This window comes from Panthera onca, chromosome D4 (genome assembly GCF_046562875.1).
Source record: "Panthera onca isolate mPanOnc1 chromosome D4, mPanOnc1 haplotype 2, whole genome shotgun sequence".
Classification (NCBI taxonomy): domain Eukaryota; kingdom Metazoa; phylum Chordata; class Mammalia; order Carnivora; family Felidae; genus Panthera; species Panthera onca.
In genome coordinates, this window is record NC_138351.1 from 56,314,908 (window position 1) to 56,330,279 (window position 15,372).

At 47.4% G+C, this 15,372-nt stretch overlaps 1 long non-coding RNA gene across 1 annotated transcript in view; it reads left to right on the top strand.

The window, feature by feature from the left end:
• Positions 1 to 15,218, top strand: part of LOC132663295 (uncharacterized) — a 30,588-nt gene extending 15,370 nt beyond the window's left edge. Inside the window, exons 3-5 of the long non-coding RNA XR_014135956.1 lie at positions 636 to 733; positions 10,732 to 10,802; positions 13,658 to 15,218. This is a non-coding gene — a long non-coding RNA (uncharacterized LOC132663295). The remainder of the gene's footprint in view (positions 1 to 635; positions 734 to 10,731; positions 10,803 to 13,657) is intronic.
• The last annotated feature ends 154 nt before the right edge of the window (positions 15,219 to 15,372 follow it).

Sequence of the window (15,372 nt, forward strand, 5' to 3'; positions counted from 1 at the left end):
CAGAGGGCCCCAGTGAGGAATCTGGGAGTGTCAGAGGAGTCACAGGTGGGGCCCACCTCTGGTAGAGGACAAACTTGCCCAGCAGAGTTTTGGAGGTTGGACACCTCTGAAATCACCCCCAGCTCAGTGCTAAGGGGAGGAAAGAGGACAGGCTCACCTAGTAATCAGGGTTTCTTACCAGTGGCATACTAAATGGGGACCCGTGGAAGCAGTGCTTCCTGGGGACAAGCGATAAGGGTGCATCAGCAGCAGAGAATTTAAAAACAATAATACTGACTAAAAGTCAGTAGACTAAAGTAGTCAGAAAACTAAAAGTCTTCTCATTCCCATCACCAGTAATTCTAAACAATGTTGGTAATAAAATACTTCCCCCAGATGAGGTGTGCCATTCCCACTGTCCCTCCCCCCACACCATTGTTCCCAACTCCAGATTCACCCCCGAATTCTAGACTATCAGATTCACATTATTTCTTAGATCATAAGACAATTTAAATTCCTTTGGAGAATGTATGGGTCCTCTTAGGACATCTTTTTCTGATTTTCTACTTCAGAGCATATCTGAAATATTAACCAGTTCCTAGTAGAGTACTTGATTTATTTGTTACCCATTCATTCTTTCATTCATTCATCAACAGCCATGGAAACCCTACCAAGTGTGAGGTGCCTTGATGTGCCATGGAGAAAAAGTCACAGTCCCAGAGCTGGATGGCTTACATGCCACATACAGAAGCTGGTGAGTAAAATAAGAAGATACAATGCAGATATGAGAAATAATAAGCACAGAAGCCTGTGGGAGTTGAGAAGAGGTGGCATCAAGGACGCCTTCCTGGAGGAAGGGACATCTAACAACTGAGAGGTGAGAAGGAGTTAGCCAATTAAAAGAAGTGTGAGGCAGAAAGGATAGCACCCCCCCCCCCCCCGCACTCCCCTTCCCCCGCCCCGCCCCCAGAAGAGACAACCCAGGCAAAGGTCCAGAGAGAGCCTAGGTACTGCCAACAGCAAAACTCTGTGTGGCTGGATAGGGTGGGAGTGCGGTGATGATAGTGGTTGGCCTGAGATCCTGAACCATCTTGTGCTTGCTCTTGAGAGTGATGCGGGGGCCACTGAAGGGCTGTAAACAGGGGAATGGCAGGCTATATTAGTGTATTAGAAAGCTTAGCTCAGAAGGCATGAATTTGGGTGGGAAGAGCAAGAGTGGAGCAGAGAAATTGGTTAGGAGGCAGCTGCTTGATGAAGGCAGGAGATATGGTGGCTGGAACAAAGAGAGCAACATTAGGGATGGAAAAGGAGTGTGAGCTTCAGCGAGGATGCTGAGGAGTGATTGACGATGGGAATGCAGGAGCAAGAGGTGTGGGTGACTCTGGATTTCGCTAGGGCAGTGGCCCTGTCTGAACAAAGGGGAACAAAGGAGGAGGAACAGACTTAGGGCATAATCAGGTCTTATTTTCATATTACTGATAAGAATTTCTCAAATTCACATCGCTTCTTCAATGTGCCTTCACATGTGTCAGGTTTATGATTTTGCAGATCAAGGCAGCCCCCAAAACACTCTTTCTGTGTAAGGAGGGATTACTCTGAAGAATTGAAATGACAGTTAGTGAGAGATGTGACAAAAAAAAAAGAAAAGAAAAAGAAAAACTATATATATATATATATATTTCATTAACTCCATCACGCTTTGCCAATCATTCTTTCCTTCAGGCCTGGGGCTAAGAAACAGACAAGACCTGGCTTCATAGGATTGACAATCTAGTAAATCAAAAAGTAATACAGGGTTGGGTGCCTGGGTGGCTCAGTCAGTTAAGTATCCAACTCTCGATTTCGACTCAGGTCCTGATCTGTTTGTGGGATTGAGGGGGCTCTGTGCTGGGCATGGAGCCTGCTTGGGATTCTCTCTCTCTCTCTCCCTGCCCCTCCCCTGCTCACATGTGCACCCCACTCCTCTAAATAAATAAACTTAAAAAAAGAAATAGAGGGTTATAAAGTATGTGCACTTTCACATAAAACATTATTCTTGCCTCTTTGTTGTTGTTGTCTTTACAAATGCATAGGTTTTATTATCAAAGCAATAATGCCTATCAAAGATATGTGAAAACTACAAAAAATAAAAGCAAATTGCTCACAATTCAGAAACAACACAACACCTATTAACCCTTTTGCTCCTTTTCACTCTTTGATCTAAGTACTCTGTTGACATAATTGAAAACAGTTCTATATAAGCCTGTTGGTATAATGCCCTTTTCACCTAATGCCATGATTATAGAATAATGAGCTCTTCAGAATCATGATTTCAGTAGCTAAGAGACAAACCATACTTTATTTCATCTGTCTTCTATCGTTGGGTACTCAGTTTGTCTTCAACTTTGAAGTTTTATATTTCATTTTTTTCATGCATAAATATGTATTTGTATTTTAATGTTTCAGTGGTATAAATAACATTGCAATGAAGATATTTGGACAAAGACTTGGTCTACATCTCCAATTAAATTCCCAGGAATAAAATAACTGGAACAAAGAATATAAGAAACATCCAGCTTTATTTTTATTTATTTATTATTATTATTTTTTAATTTATATCCAAGTTAGCATATAGTGCAACAATGATTTCAGGAGTAGATTCCGTAATGCCCCTTACCCATTTAGCCCATAACCCCCTCCAGTAACCCTGTTTATTCTGCATAGTTAAAAGTCTCTTATGTTTCGTCCCCCTCCCTGTTTATATATTATTTTTCCTTCCCTTCCCTTATGTTCATCTGTTTTGTATCTTGAAGTCCTCATATGAGTGAAGTCACATGATATTTGTCTTTCTCTGACTAATTTCACTTAGCATAATAACCTCTAGTTCCATGCACGTAGTTGCAAATGGCAAGATTTCATTCTTTTTGATTGCCGAGTAATACTCCATAGTGTGTGTGTGTGTGTGTGTGTGTGTGTGTGTATATATATATATATATATATATATATATATATATATATACCACATCTTCTTTATCCATTCATCCATCGATGGACATTTGGCCTCTTTCCAGACTTTGGCTATTGTTGATAGCTGCTATAAACATTGGGGTGCATGTGCCCCTTCGAACAAGCATACCTGAATCCCTTGGATAAATTCCTAGTAATGCAATTGCTGGGTCATAGAGTAGTTCTATTTTTAATTTTTTGAGGAAACTCTACACTCTTTTCCAGAGTGGCTGCACCAGTTTGCATTCCCACCAGCACTGCAAAAGAGAGCCTCTCTCTCCACATCCTCGCCAACATCTATTGTTACCTGAGTTGTTAATGTTAGCCATTCTGACAGGTGTGAGGTGATATCTCATTGTGGTTTTGATTTGTATTTCCCTGATGATAAGTGATGTTGAGCATTTTTTCATGTGTCAGTTGGCCATCTGGATGTCTTCTTTGGAGAAGTGCCTATTCATGTCTTTTGCCCATTTCTTCACTTGGATTATTTGGTTTTTGGGTGTTGAGTTTGATAAGTTCTTTATAGATTTTGGATACTAACTCTTTATCTGATATGTCGTTTGCAAATATCTTCTCCCATCCCGTCAGTTGCCTTTTAGTTTTGCTGATTGTTTCCTTCCCTGTGCAGAAGCTTTTTATTTTAATGACGTCCCAGTAGTTCATTTTTACTTTTGCTTCCCTTGCCTCCGAAGACATATTGAGTAAGAAGTTGCTGCGGCCAAGATCAAAGAGGTTTTTGCCTGCCTTCTTCTTGAGGATTTTGTTGGCTTCCTGTCTTACATTGAGGTCTTTCATCCATTTTGATTTTATTTTTGTGTATGGTGTAAGAAAGTGGTCCAGGTTCATTCTTCTGCATGTCGCTGTCCAGTTTTCCCAGCACCACTTGCTGAACAGACTGTCTTTATTCCACTGGATATTCTTTCCTGCTTTGTCAAAGATTAGTTGGCCAAACGTTTGTGGGTCCATTTGTGGGTTCTCTATTCTGTTCCATTGATCTGAGTGTCTGTTTTTGTGCCAGTACCATACTGTCTTGATGATTACAGCTTTGTAATACAGCTTGAAGTCTGCAGCTTTATTTTAACCCTTTATATATTTATCTCTTAAAACCATCAGTTTTATGGTGTAAGGTGAGGATCTAATTTTTGCTTTCCAGAGATGAGAATGGATCTTCTTCAGGTATCCCTCTCACCCCCAATCCTAGCCCCCAGCTTCTTCTACTTCCCTCAGAGATAATAAAGATGAAATCAAGAGGTGACATTACAAGCTGTAATTCTCTTTGCCCTAATTACAAGAAAGTGTTTTTCCTTGTTCTATGAGTAACTGGCTTTCTCTTAAGTGTCCTCACTTTCTGATGAGTAATTGGAAATGTGCTTCTGTTCGTGAACTTTGTCAAAAGCACTTGTGCCAAATCAGCTAAAAAGCCCTTGCAATGCTCAAAAGTAAATAAAATAAAAAGGGATACCATAATATGACAAGGAATAACCAAGTTAATAGGTGTACAGCACTCACCACAGTGTCTGGCACTATTAAGTGCTCAATAGTAGTATTTATTCACTTGACATTCACTGAGCCCCTACAAGAAGCCAGGCACTGTGCCAGGCTCTGGAGACCTGGCAGTGGCCGAGATAAACACAGTTACTGCCTTCCCAGAGTGTCCTGTCTGGTGGGCAAGATGGTCTGAAGCACATGACTATATGAATAAGTAGTGGATCATAAGTATTACATGTCAAAGTACTGGGGGCCGTGAAAGTGTATCATAAGGGAGAGGTAATAGTCTGAGGGGACATCAAGGAATTCTAAAAAGGGAAATGTTAGTCAATTTAATAAATGGAGATTTTAGGTCCAGGCTGGATGGAAGCACTGCCCAAACGTCATAGGTGCAGGTAGAGAGGATTCAGGGCTTCCTGGCAAGGCCTCCACCCAGTACTCTTTCAAAAGCCTGGGAATAAGTGCCTAGCCCCAGAGTCCAGCTAACATAGGGCTGAAAGGAAGCAGAGTGCCAGGGCAGAGTGTGAAGGCAAGGAATGTGGCAACTCCAGGTAAGGAAGCCCAGTGGAGGCCAGAGGCTGGAAAGGCAGGGGTACAGGCTCTGAGGTGCACACATGTGGAGGACGTCTACACCACAGGGAAAAGCCCATTTGGAGACCTATATGAGTGGCTGGAGATAAGGAGGATGTTGATGATAGTGAGGGGGGAAGCAGAGATGGGCAGAGCTGGTGAATCAACAGAGGGGATGGTGGAAGCTGATGACAGCCCAGAGGACTTAAAGATGATGGAAACTGAGACAGGGGGTGAGGGGTATGGTGACCAAGGTGATGAGGATGACAGGGACAGGTGGTGACATCAAGGTGGGAGTGGAACTAGCCAGTGACAGGGTTGGGGTAGAGGTAGTTGATAAAGAAGACAGGGCAGGCTCAGATAACGACAGCCTTGGGCATGGGGCTGGGACAGGGATGGTGGCATGCTGAGGAAGGTAACACAGTGATGGGAACTGGGTCAAGTGACACCATGGTTAAGAAAGGGCCAGTGGTTGTGATGCAGGGATGATGGTGAGGGTGACAAATGAGTGACAGGGTCGGAGATGAGTGGTGACCATGAATGTGACCCAGGGATGACAGGAAGTGTGAGTGGTGATGATGTCTGTGCTGGTGGCAAACTAGAGACACCCACTCCACCCCCTCCCCTGGGCCCATTTCAACACTAGAACTGTTTCCTAGGCCGCAGGTTCCATGACTCAGTACCACACATCAGCCAGCCCAGATAAGATCTCCAGGTGCAGCCACTGCCACGGGGGCTGGCTGAGTGCCCTTCCCGGCTGTGCCCAGACCCATCAGGGGACCAGGGTATGGAACGTTGGTGTTATCTCTGCCTCCTCCCTCCTGGGTTCACATCCACAGCAATATGAGGTCCACCAAGAACTCCTAACCTTTCTCTTCTTGAAGAATACAACTTTTGCCACAAGTGCCCTGGCCAGGGCTTTGTCTATTCCCCCAGCTTTGTCTATTCCACAACTGATCCCATTAGAAGTTTCTGGGTCCTCTAATGCTTTGTCATAACCATTCCCTGAAAAGAGAGAGAAAGGAAGGTGAGCTTCAAGGATGGGGAGGGAGTCTGAATAATTCCATCTATTCCTCCCACATATATCTATTGAGCCCCTCGCATACCAGGAGCTAGCTGTCACAGCCGGACCTGTGGTTCCCCCTCTCCCTGAAGCTCGGTCTGGGGGATAGACATGTAGATGGCAGTCATCCTCGAGAGAGTGCTATTCCCTTGAGATAGATGCTTTTCAAAACCTGAGGAGAGTGGGTCCCATTAAAGAAATTCTCAGGACTTGTGATGGTGACCCTTCTGCCCTTTGCTCAGCTGAATACCTTAAACAAAACAAGACAAAACTTAGAGTATACCAAGGAGAGAATGTGAGTACGGAGATGAGAAGGGAAAGAAAATCAGTGATGTGGCTGGATGCCAGGGTGCTAAATACGATGAAGTGCCAAGATAAAGGTGCCATTACAGAGGAGCCAAAATGATTTCCAAGAACAGGGATGTCTAATATTCAATTTGAGCATGTTGGGTTTGTGCAAAGTAAACTCTCTCCAACTCCCCAAGCCTTCACCACAATTTGTTACTGACATAAAGACCTGCCATGAAAAAGGGAATTCTCAGGGCACCTGGGTAGCTCAGTCAGTTGAGATCCTGACTTCGGCACAGGTCATGATCTCACAGTTTGTGGGTTCGAACCCCATGTCGGGCTCTGTGCTGACAGCTCAAAGCCTGGAGCCTGCTTGGATTCTGTGTCTCCCTCTCTCTCTCTGCCCCTCCCCTGCTCATGCTCTGTCTCTCTCTCTCTCAAAAATAAATAAACATTAAAATTTAAAAAAAAAAGAAAAAGGGAATTCTCAAAAAAAAAAAAAGAAAAAGAAAAAGGGATTTCTCTCCCTTTCTTTTTCTTCCTTCTTCCTTCCTCCCGCCCTTCTCCCTTCCTTCTCTTCTTCCCTTCCTTCCTTCCTTCCTTCCTTCCTTCCTTCCTTCCTTCCTATCTCTCTGTTTCTTTCTCTTTTCCTTCCTTCCTTTCTTTCTCCCTCTCTTACTCCCTTTCTTTCTTTCTTTTCCTTCCTCCCTTTCTTCCTTCTTTCCCTCCTTCCTTCCTCCTTCCCTCCCTTCCTTCCTCTCTTTCTTTCTCTTTCTTCCTTCCTTCCTTCCTTGCTTCCTTCCTTCCCTCCTCCCTTCCTTCCTTCTCTCTGTTTCCTTTTTTCTTTCCTTTCCTTTTCTCTCCCTCTCTCTTTCTTTTCTTTCTTTTCCTTCCTTCCTTCTTCCCTTCCTTCCTTCCTTCTTCCTTTCCTCCCTCCCTTCCATCATCTGAATCTAAGACTCTTTTAGGAACACCAGAAGAGAGTTGCAGAATGCTAGAGCTGGAGAAGAAGTTAAGGATCAAATCATCTCATGCCAACACCCCTGTGATATTGAAGGAGAAACTGAGGCAGGGTGGTAATGGATCTTGCTCTGAATCTCAGAGCAACCTGGGGCTCTTGACACCCAGGCTTCCCACCACACTTCTCTGATCTGGTCGTGTGCATCTGGTCTCCATAGAACACAGGGTCTGGCCCTGGCTGGCTCCTCCCTGCGTCCCTAGCTTGGTGCTAGATGGGCTCAAAGAGGTCACTAAGCAAGAGCCCCAAACTTCGGTTTCTCAGATCCTCCCTAACCAGGATACTCTCTGATCAGGCCTCACCCACCTTCCCAGTCTCATCTGGTACTCTAAGCTCCAGCCACACTGAATTCCTTCCAGCTTTTCTCAAACACTTGATCTCCTGCCACCAGGCCTTTGCACAAGCTGTTACCTCTACCTGGAGTACCCCACCTGGCTAACCCCTTCTCATCCTTCAGGTCTCACTATAGGGATACAGGGCTGAATTTATGGGCAGATGGCCTTAGGGGCTTTTTAAGGCTATATGGCACTACAGAGGCCCCATGCTTAATTTAATACTGTTGCTGTGTTGAAATTCTAAATAATTTTTTAATAAGAAGCCCTGCATTTTCATTTTTCACTAGGCCCCAACAAGTGATGTAGCCAGTCCTGTAAAGGTGTTTTGTTCTGGTAAAATGTCCCAATTCCAACTTTCCTTTGATTGATTGTATTTGTAGTCTCCTCCACTAATTAGGCTTCAAGTTCCATGATGACAGAAACCATTTGGTAGGTTCCAGCTCCCCCTTTCCTAACAGTCCTCAGTGTCTCTTTGGGAATCCATTTTATACAGATGGCCCTGATAGCTTCCTTGAGGCTAGAGACGAAACAGGTGACTTAGGCTAATCCAATCAGATCAGGCCATCCTATGCCCCAGAGGTGGGCATGTGACCAACATGGTCCCATAAGAGGGCACCCTCTTTGTCGGGATTGCTGTCACAGAGACGCTCCCTCTTCTCTGCTGGACATCAACGAAAAGCATGGAAGTTGGAGCAACTGCCAGGGATCTTGGAACTACAAGAGGATTTAGGCTTAGGAGGAGGCTGACACTATGGAGGAAAGAGAGGAGAGACAGAAAGGACGTGGTGCTAGACTAAGCCTCATCTGAAGTTTTCCTCTGATTTTTCAGTTCTGTAAACCAATGCAGTACCATTGTTACCTAAGCCACTTTGAGTCAGAATTCCACTTTTTTGCATCTGGATGCTTCCTACCTGATACTATATGCATACATCTCACTCATTATAATATTCCTGGCACCTACCACACCCTGGCATAAAAAAGATCCTCAGTGATCATTTGATGAAAGAATAAACAAACAAATGAATGAAATAGACGCAAGTCCTCTGGCAGAGAGACCAGGGATAATACTTTACACGCGAGACTGTTCCAGGAGCCCTTTTGCGGAGTTTCTTCTACTGGTCGCCCTGATCCTGCATACCTCCAGAGACCTCTATGGGTTCTCCTCTTTCCTGGCTGGGCCCAAATCTCTAGGACAGCCCAGAGCTTAGTCACTTTCTGTTTATCCCCTGGCAGATGGGCATGCTGCGGTTTGTCTCTGCAGTTAGGTGTCTCTGGAGTTAGAAGCTAAGGGGTGAATGGTTTCACCAGTCACAGCATGTGACTCTTGATCTTGGGGTTGAGAGTTGAAGCCCCATGTTGGGCATAGAGCTTACTTTAAAAATAAATAAATAAAGTTTGTTAAAAAACAAAAAAAAAGGGAAGAAGTTGCACCCTGAGACTGGGAACCCAGGCCTGGATTGGCTGTTGCCTTATCCAGTAGATTTGCGCCATTCACTTGGATTTGAGTCATATTGCAATGTATTAGGAGCTAGCTTTTATAACTAGACTCAGCCTCCTGCTGCATAGAATGGCAGTGAGGATGAGGACCTATTGACTCCAAAGGGTGAGATAACTCTCACTGTCTGGTTGTCTGGGATTCTAAACTCCTGTGAGACAGACAAGCAGCTCTAGTGGTTGGAAATGGGGAGTTTTAGTCAATCCTGCTGTTCTCTTATTCAGTAAGTGTTTGTCAACAGCTCCTGGGTACCCGGCCCAGTCACTGGGACTCTCCATCACATTCTTTAAACTTCCTGCTTCCTGACCCCTTGCTCTGAAAATCTGGGTTGAGGCCTCAAAACCTAAAGGCTTCCCAACCCTACATCCGGGCCAACGACACATCCTGTGACCCCCATCTCTTCATCCCCTGTCTCTGCACTTCCCCCCTCCCCCCACTTCCAGCCTGTCAGGTATCAGTTTGCCTTTTGTTTCCCTCGCCCACAAATATGTGGCTTCCGGTAACCGGTGAGTAGCAGTGTATTTGAGTATGAGTATTAGGTAAGTGTGTGTTCAAGAGTGAGTGCACCTGAAGGTGTCAACAAGTTCTTGAGCGTGCATGACTCTGAGAGTGTGTGTACGTGTAAGGACATGGAGTATAGACGTGTGTGTCCGTTTGATTATGGGCATACGTGAGTGCACATAAGTGTATCTAAGTGTGTTTGGGCATCTGAGTATGTGGGTGTAAATCAGTGTCAGAGTATGAGTGTACATGCATGGGTATAGATGGGTTGAGTGTGGAGTGTGTGCGTGGGGGGGCGGTCAGTGAGTGCATGAGAGTGTAAATTTGTTTGGGGGAGCGTAAACACACTCGCACCATCTTCACCTGTCACAGCAGACACACCTTCATGTGTATGTGGGCACATGTGTGCATCTAAGGAACAAAAGTGGCTCAAAGCTATACACCCTTTGTCGGATAAAGGGAAGACTTTGTCCACAGGCCAGGGTCACTCTCTCCTTTCCACCCCAGACATGGAACTAAGGATCTACTGGGAAAGAGCTCCCTGTAACCAGCAGACAGCCTCCCTGCTTAAGCCAGGCCACCTCCCCCCTCCCTCAGCCCATTTCCGGCCAGGCCCTGGCAGTGACCCTGAGCAGAGAGGCAAAGGATGAGGGCAGTGAGCAGGACGTTCCAGGTGCCTCCTTGGCTTTGGGGGGCATCTCCGTGGAGACAAGAGGTGGACCATATCCAGATGATTATCAGAGCTCCCAGACTTCTCTCTCCCCTCACCCAGCCTCTCCCAGGCACACCTTCTTGGCTCTGAGAGCAGTGAGGAAGCTGGCAAAGGCCCACCACTTGTCACAGAGGTTTCCAGAAAAAAGCAGAGGCTGGAGGATAGTGGGAATACACCAGAATGACTTCTCAGAGCAAGAGATTGGAAAAGCTGGTCAAAGTGATTAAATCTGGTTTCAGGCTTTGTCCCCAGAGAGCTCTAGGGATGGGAAAAGTAACACTTACCTCTTCTCCACAGCACACGTTACCTCACTCTGAAATGAAAGCATGGCCAAGGTGGTCAAGGGAAGGGACCCTGAAAGGGATCAGGTGAGTCAGTTTTCAGCCTGCTCATAACCTCATCCCACTGGCAACCTTGGCTTTTCATAAGACCTCCCAATTTGTGTCCCCCCACCCCCATCGCCCACCTCTGGCCTCCTGTGCTTTGGCCGTATGCAAGGATCTTTTCCCTATTCCCAAAGCTGCTGGAACTCCCAGGGTGCTGGTAAGAGCTGGAAAAGGCTTCCAGGGTCACGCTAATTGTCCTAGTCTGCCCCATTCTTGAAGAGCTGAAGCTAGATGGTAGTGAGACTTGAGGAAGAACTTTCTGATAAGGCAGTGAGACAAGAGTAGGAAACGCAAATTGGGATTTTTGCCTCTGCCTCTCTCCCCTCACCCCATACACACTACCCTCTCAACCCCTAATTCATCACTATGACCATTCTCAAACCCTACCAGCTCCTTGAAATCCCACGAGATGGTGGAGTAGCCACTTTTTTCTTTCTCAGGAGCCTGAGTTTTCTGGAGAAGAGCCAGGGTGGGAAGGGGGCTCTGGCTTTCATCTCCCCTCACCCTAGTCTTCTCAGGGAAAGCTGGGTCCACGTGAGTCATAAGGACTGGGACTAGACTCCCAGGCTGACCAAGGCCCCACAGAAGCTGCAAGCAGCCTGGAGCTGGAGGAGATGGCCTTGCAGAGTCATCCAAGCCTGGTTTGACTTCATATTTTCCCTCCCAATAGTACACAGGGAGCTCACAAGGGAGTATGGCAATAACAGTAATAATAACATTATTCTATATTTTGTATCATTTACTGCAGCATCTGGCACCATTCTGTATATCTGTTAACTCACTTAATCCTCACTTTGTGCAACCCAGTGAGGTACTGTTACTATGCCCATTTTACAGATGAAGAAACAAAAGAGCAGAAAGATGAAATCTGTCAGGGATCCAGCAGGAACAATATATCCTCAGAGGGCTTCACTAAAGTGGAGCTTGTGAAGGGACTACAGAGGCAGAGTCAGGGTCACAGGGACCAACAAGGGGCAGCCTGGGACTGACTAACAGCAGGCAGCAGAAGAGAGCAGTGTTACTGGGATGCAGTGAAAGCCCTGGGAAAGGCATGAGTACCCTGGCCTTCCACCCCACCCCATCCCCGCCCTCTGATTTCCTGCCTGTGCCTCCTGCTTGCCAAAGCCAAGGCAAGACAGGGGCAAGAGGGCTCAGGTGATGCAGCCCATAGATATTAGCCTCCTGAGGCACAGAGCAGGCCAGAGATTGGATCTGGAGGAAATGGAGACCTCCTCCATGTGCCTAAGGCCCCGTGTGGGAAGGGCTGGTTGTCTGGACCCAGAGCCTTGCTCCCTAAGATGTCGCAAAGTGCTGTCTGGAAAGGGGTTGCGGGGAGCTAGGTTGGGGACAGGAGACTGGGTTGTAATGCAGACTGTGCTGCATTGTTCTGTGGTCCTGAGTGAGACTCTGAGTCTCAGTTTCCCCTTTACACAAAGAGAAGATAGGTGCCACTCTGGGAAAGCCAAGGTGCCCAGACCAGAAAGAGCTTCTGTTCCCACTGCCACTCTCTCCCTTATTCAAAGAAACCTGGCATCAAAGACAGAGGCCCCAGGCATGGAGATGCTGAGTCCCTGAGGAGGCCACCCCCACTTGCTGCCCACTTAGGACTCAGAGATATTTTGTGATGAGCCCCCTTCAGTCTCCTTGAGGGCCCCAATGCCTTAGTCTCTGCTCCCTTTGCCAGTATTCCCTGGCCCACAACGCAGGAACCCATCTCAGGACAGGTTCCCTCCTCAGTGAGGAGGTGCAGGGCCCTGCCTAGGCCAGTATCTTCACAGACCCTTCCTGAGGAGATCAAGGGCATCTCTGGCCTCTGGGGTCTCTGTATGGGGTGGAGTAGTTCCTCCTCTCCCCTTCCCACCCCACCCAACTCTGCTCCACCCATGCTTCCCCAAGCCTAGGGGGAGCCCCACCCAGGTTTTCAGACAAACAAAATCAAGGGGAAAGAGTTAGCAAGAAGGAGGGAGCTCATTACCAGGAATTAAGGAGGAGGCATGCCCTGGGGTAAGATTGGGCTAGCAGGAGAGTCACTCTTAGGTACAAGCAGAGATGGACTCTGAGGTATACCAGATGTACAGTTAGAAATACACAAAGAAAGATCCAGCCACAAAGAGTCAGGCAGTGACAGAAACACAGAAAGGGACAGAGACCTGGTTGGCCAGAGGCACAGACCCACAGAGACATAAGACATACTGAAAGAGAAAGACAGCCACTCCCAGGAACACTGAGAAATGCACACTTGCATGTGTGCACACACTCAGAGGCAAGCACACAAGGAAACAGGAACCAAGCTCAGGTTTCAGGGAGGCTAATTTCAATCCAAACAAGTCAAAACTTTGAAGAAACATGGGCTCCTCCAAAGTGAGCTGTGGAGCGGACTGGACTCAGGAAGGACAGAGCTGAGGTGTGGGATCTATCTACCTTCCCACATGGCACCTCCAAGCACACCCTGTAAAGTGGATTAAGATACTTCCCTAAAGGGAAAAAAAATAATTTAACTCAAAAATTTAAAAAAAAAAAAAAGATATCTAAAGAAGATGAAAACATTTCTTTTTAGAACTTGCTATCAGCCACAGCTACTAATGGGAGGCATAGCCTGGACATGAGTGGGGAGGTGGGAAGCTTCCCTCCAGCCCCTGGAGGGGTCACACGCTGCTGCTTGGTTCATGTCCCTACCAGACCCTGCCCTCATTCACTGCTCCTTGCCTGGCCAGGCCTGAAACTTTCTCAGGAAGTCTGACCCTCCATCCAACACGGTCCCTGGGCTGCCCACTCCTCTGCCCGCTACACCTGTACATGTAACCCTCTTGTGTTTCTCTTCTATCTCTCTCCAAAAGCCTCCTCAAGTCAGGTCACAGCAAGCCATCACCCTGACTCCTCCTCCCCCTCTTCAGGAAATTCAGAATCCATGGAAGGAATCTGAGGCGGAAGAGGATGTGGAATTCAATGACTTTAAAAAAAAAAACAGCCTTCAGCACCTCTCCACAACCACCATCCCCTCCTCTCCAGTTCTGCAGGAAAAAATCATAAGGTGACATTTATTGACTATTTACCATCTGCTGGTCACTATGCTAAGTCCTTTTCATGAATTATCTTCTACTACCTCTTCCTCTCAATATCTCCCAATTCACAAATGAGGAAACTGAGGTTCAGGGAAAGAAAAATGACCACCCCAAAGTCACACAGCTAGAAAGAGGCCAAACTGGGCCTGGAATCCAGGCTTGACTTCTCTTTAACCACTGCACCAAAAGACCTCCCCCCAGCCCCTGGCTGACTGGTCAGGATCAGCTACAGAATTTGAGAGGAAGGGATGACAGAAGGCATTGGGCATGCTGGGGAGGACAGCAGGGTGGGGGCACCAGAGGTAGGACTGGTGTAGCTGGAATGAAACTCTGAAGTCACATTCCCCTCCCAAGTCTGGCTCTTCCTCCCCAGAGGGCCTGGGAAGGGGACACTCCCTCTGGCTCAGGTCTCTCCAACATTCCAGACACACCTCTTGGGAGCTGGGGACAAGGAGGGGTTGGAGACCTGAGATGGACCAGCCTTCTATCCCCACCTCCCCAGAGTCCTGGCTGTGTGACCCTGCATTTGCCACCCACCCTCTCTGGGCCATGGTCTCCTCAACTATGAAGTGGCTGGGGAGCACCAGCTCAATCTCTAAAGACCACATTTCTCCTGCCAGACCCAGGGATCCTCTGGCTGCCCTGGGGTTAACTCTGCAGGAGGGCTAGGCTTGGGGCCCGCCTTCCCTTTTATTCCCAGTGAAACTTGAGGAGGATCTGGTGAGGCAGGGAAGTAGAAGGTGAGAAGGGGCACATGATTTCTTGACAGAGCTTCCTGGGCTCAGGTGTGCCAAGTCCATTGCCTCCCTGGGCAGTCAGGACACCAGCATCGGTCCAACCCCAGGCTTACGTACAATGGAGGTGTCTCAGACTGAAGAAGTGAGAAGAGCGGAGGGAGACAGGGATGAATGCAGTCCTGGGTTCAGACAACTAACTGCAGAAGATGGTGGAAGGGTGGGGAAGAGCAGGGGTGACTTTCTAGAGAAGACACTTAGAGAAGACCAGGAGGATTTCAGTGAATGAGCACTTTGGAGCAAGGGTCCAAAGGTAGGAAGGCGCAGAAGTACACAAAGTAGTCTGGGGTGATGCAGCACTGTGAGGGGAGCATTATGAGGGCATAGGAAGGGACTGTGGGCCAGGTCCTGGGGAAGCTGAGTGCAGGAGGGAGGGTTTGGGATTGTGTCTGAATTATCGAGCAGAGCCTTGGAAAGAAGCCCTCTTTTAACAGTGGTGCCCTGTGGTCCTGTATAGTCTGGCTGAGGCCAGCCTGGAGGCAGGGAGGCTGCTAAGGGGGCTGTGGCCAAGGTCTGGGTGGAGGTAACAGAGCCTAAACAGCTGAGAGCTATAGAGGACTATACAGGTGACTAGTCTGATTGGCCTCCTCCAGCAACAGGGAGCTCACTACTTCTTGAAAGATCCCTGTGGTCCTGTATAGTCTGGCTGAGGCCAGCCTGGAGGCAGGGAGGCTGCTAAGGGGGCTGTGGCCAAGG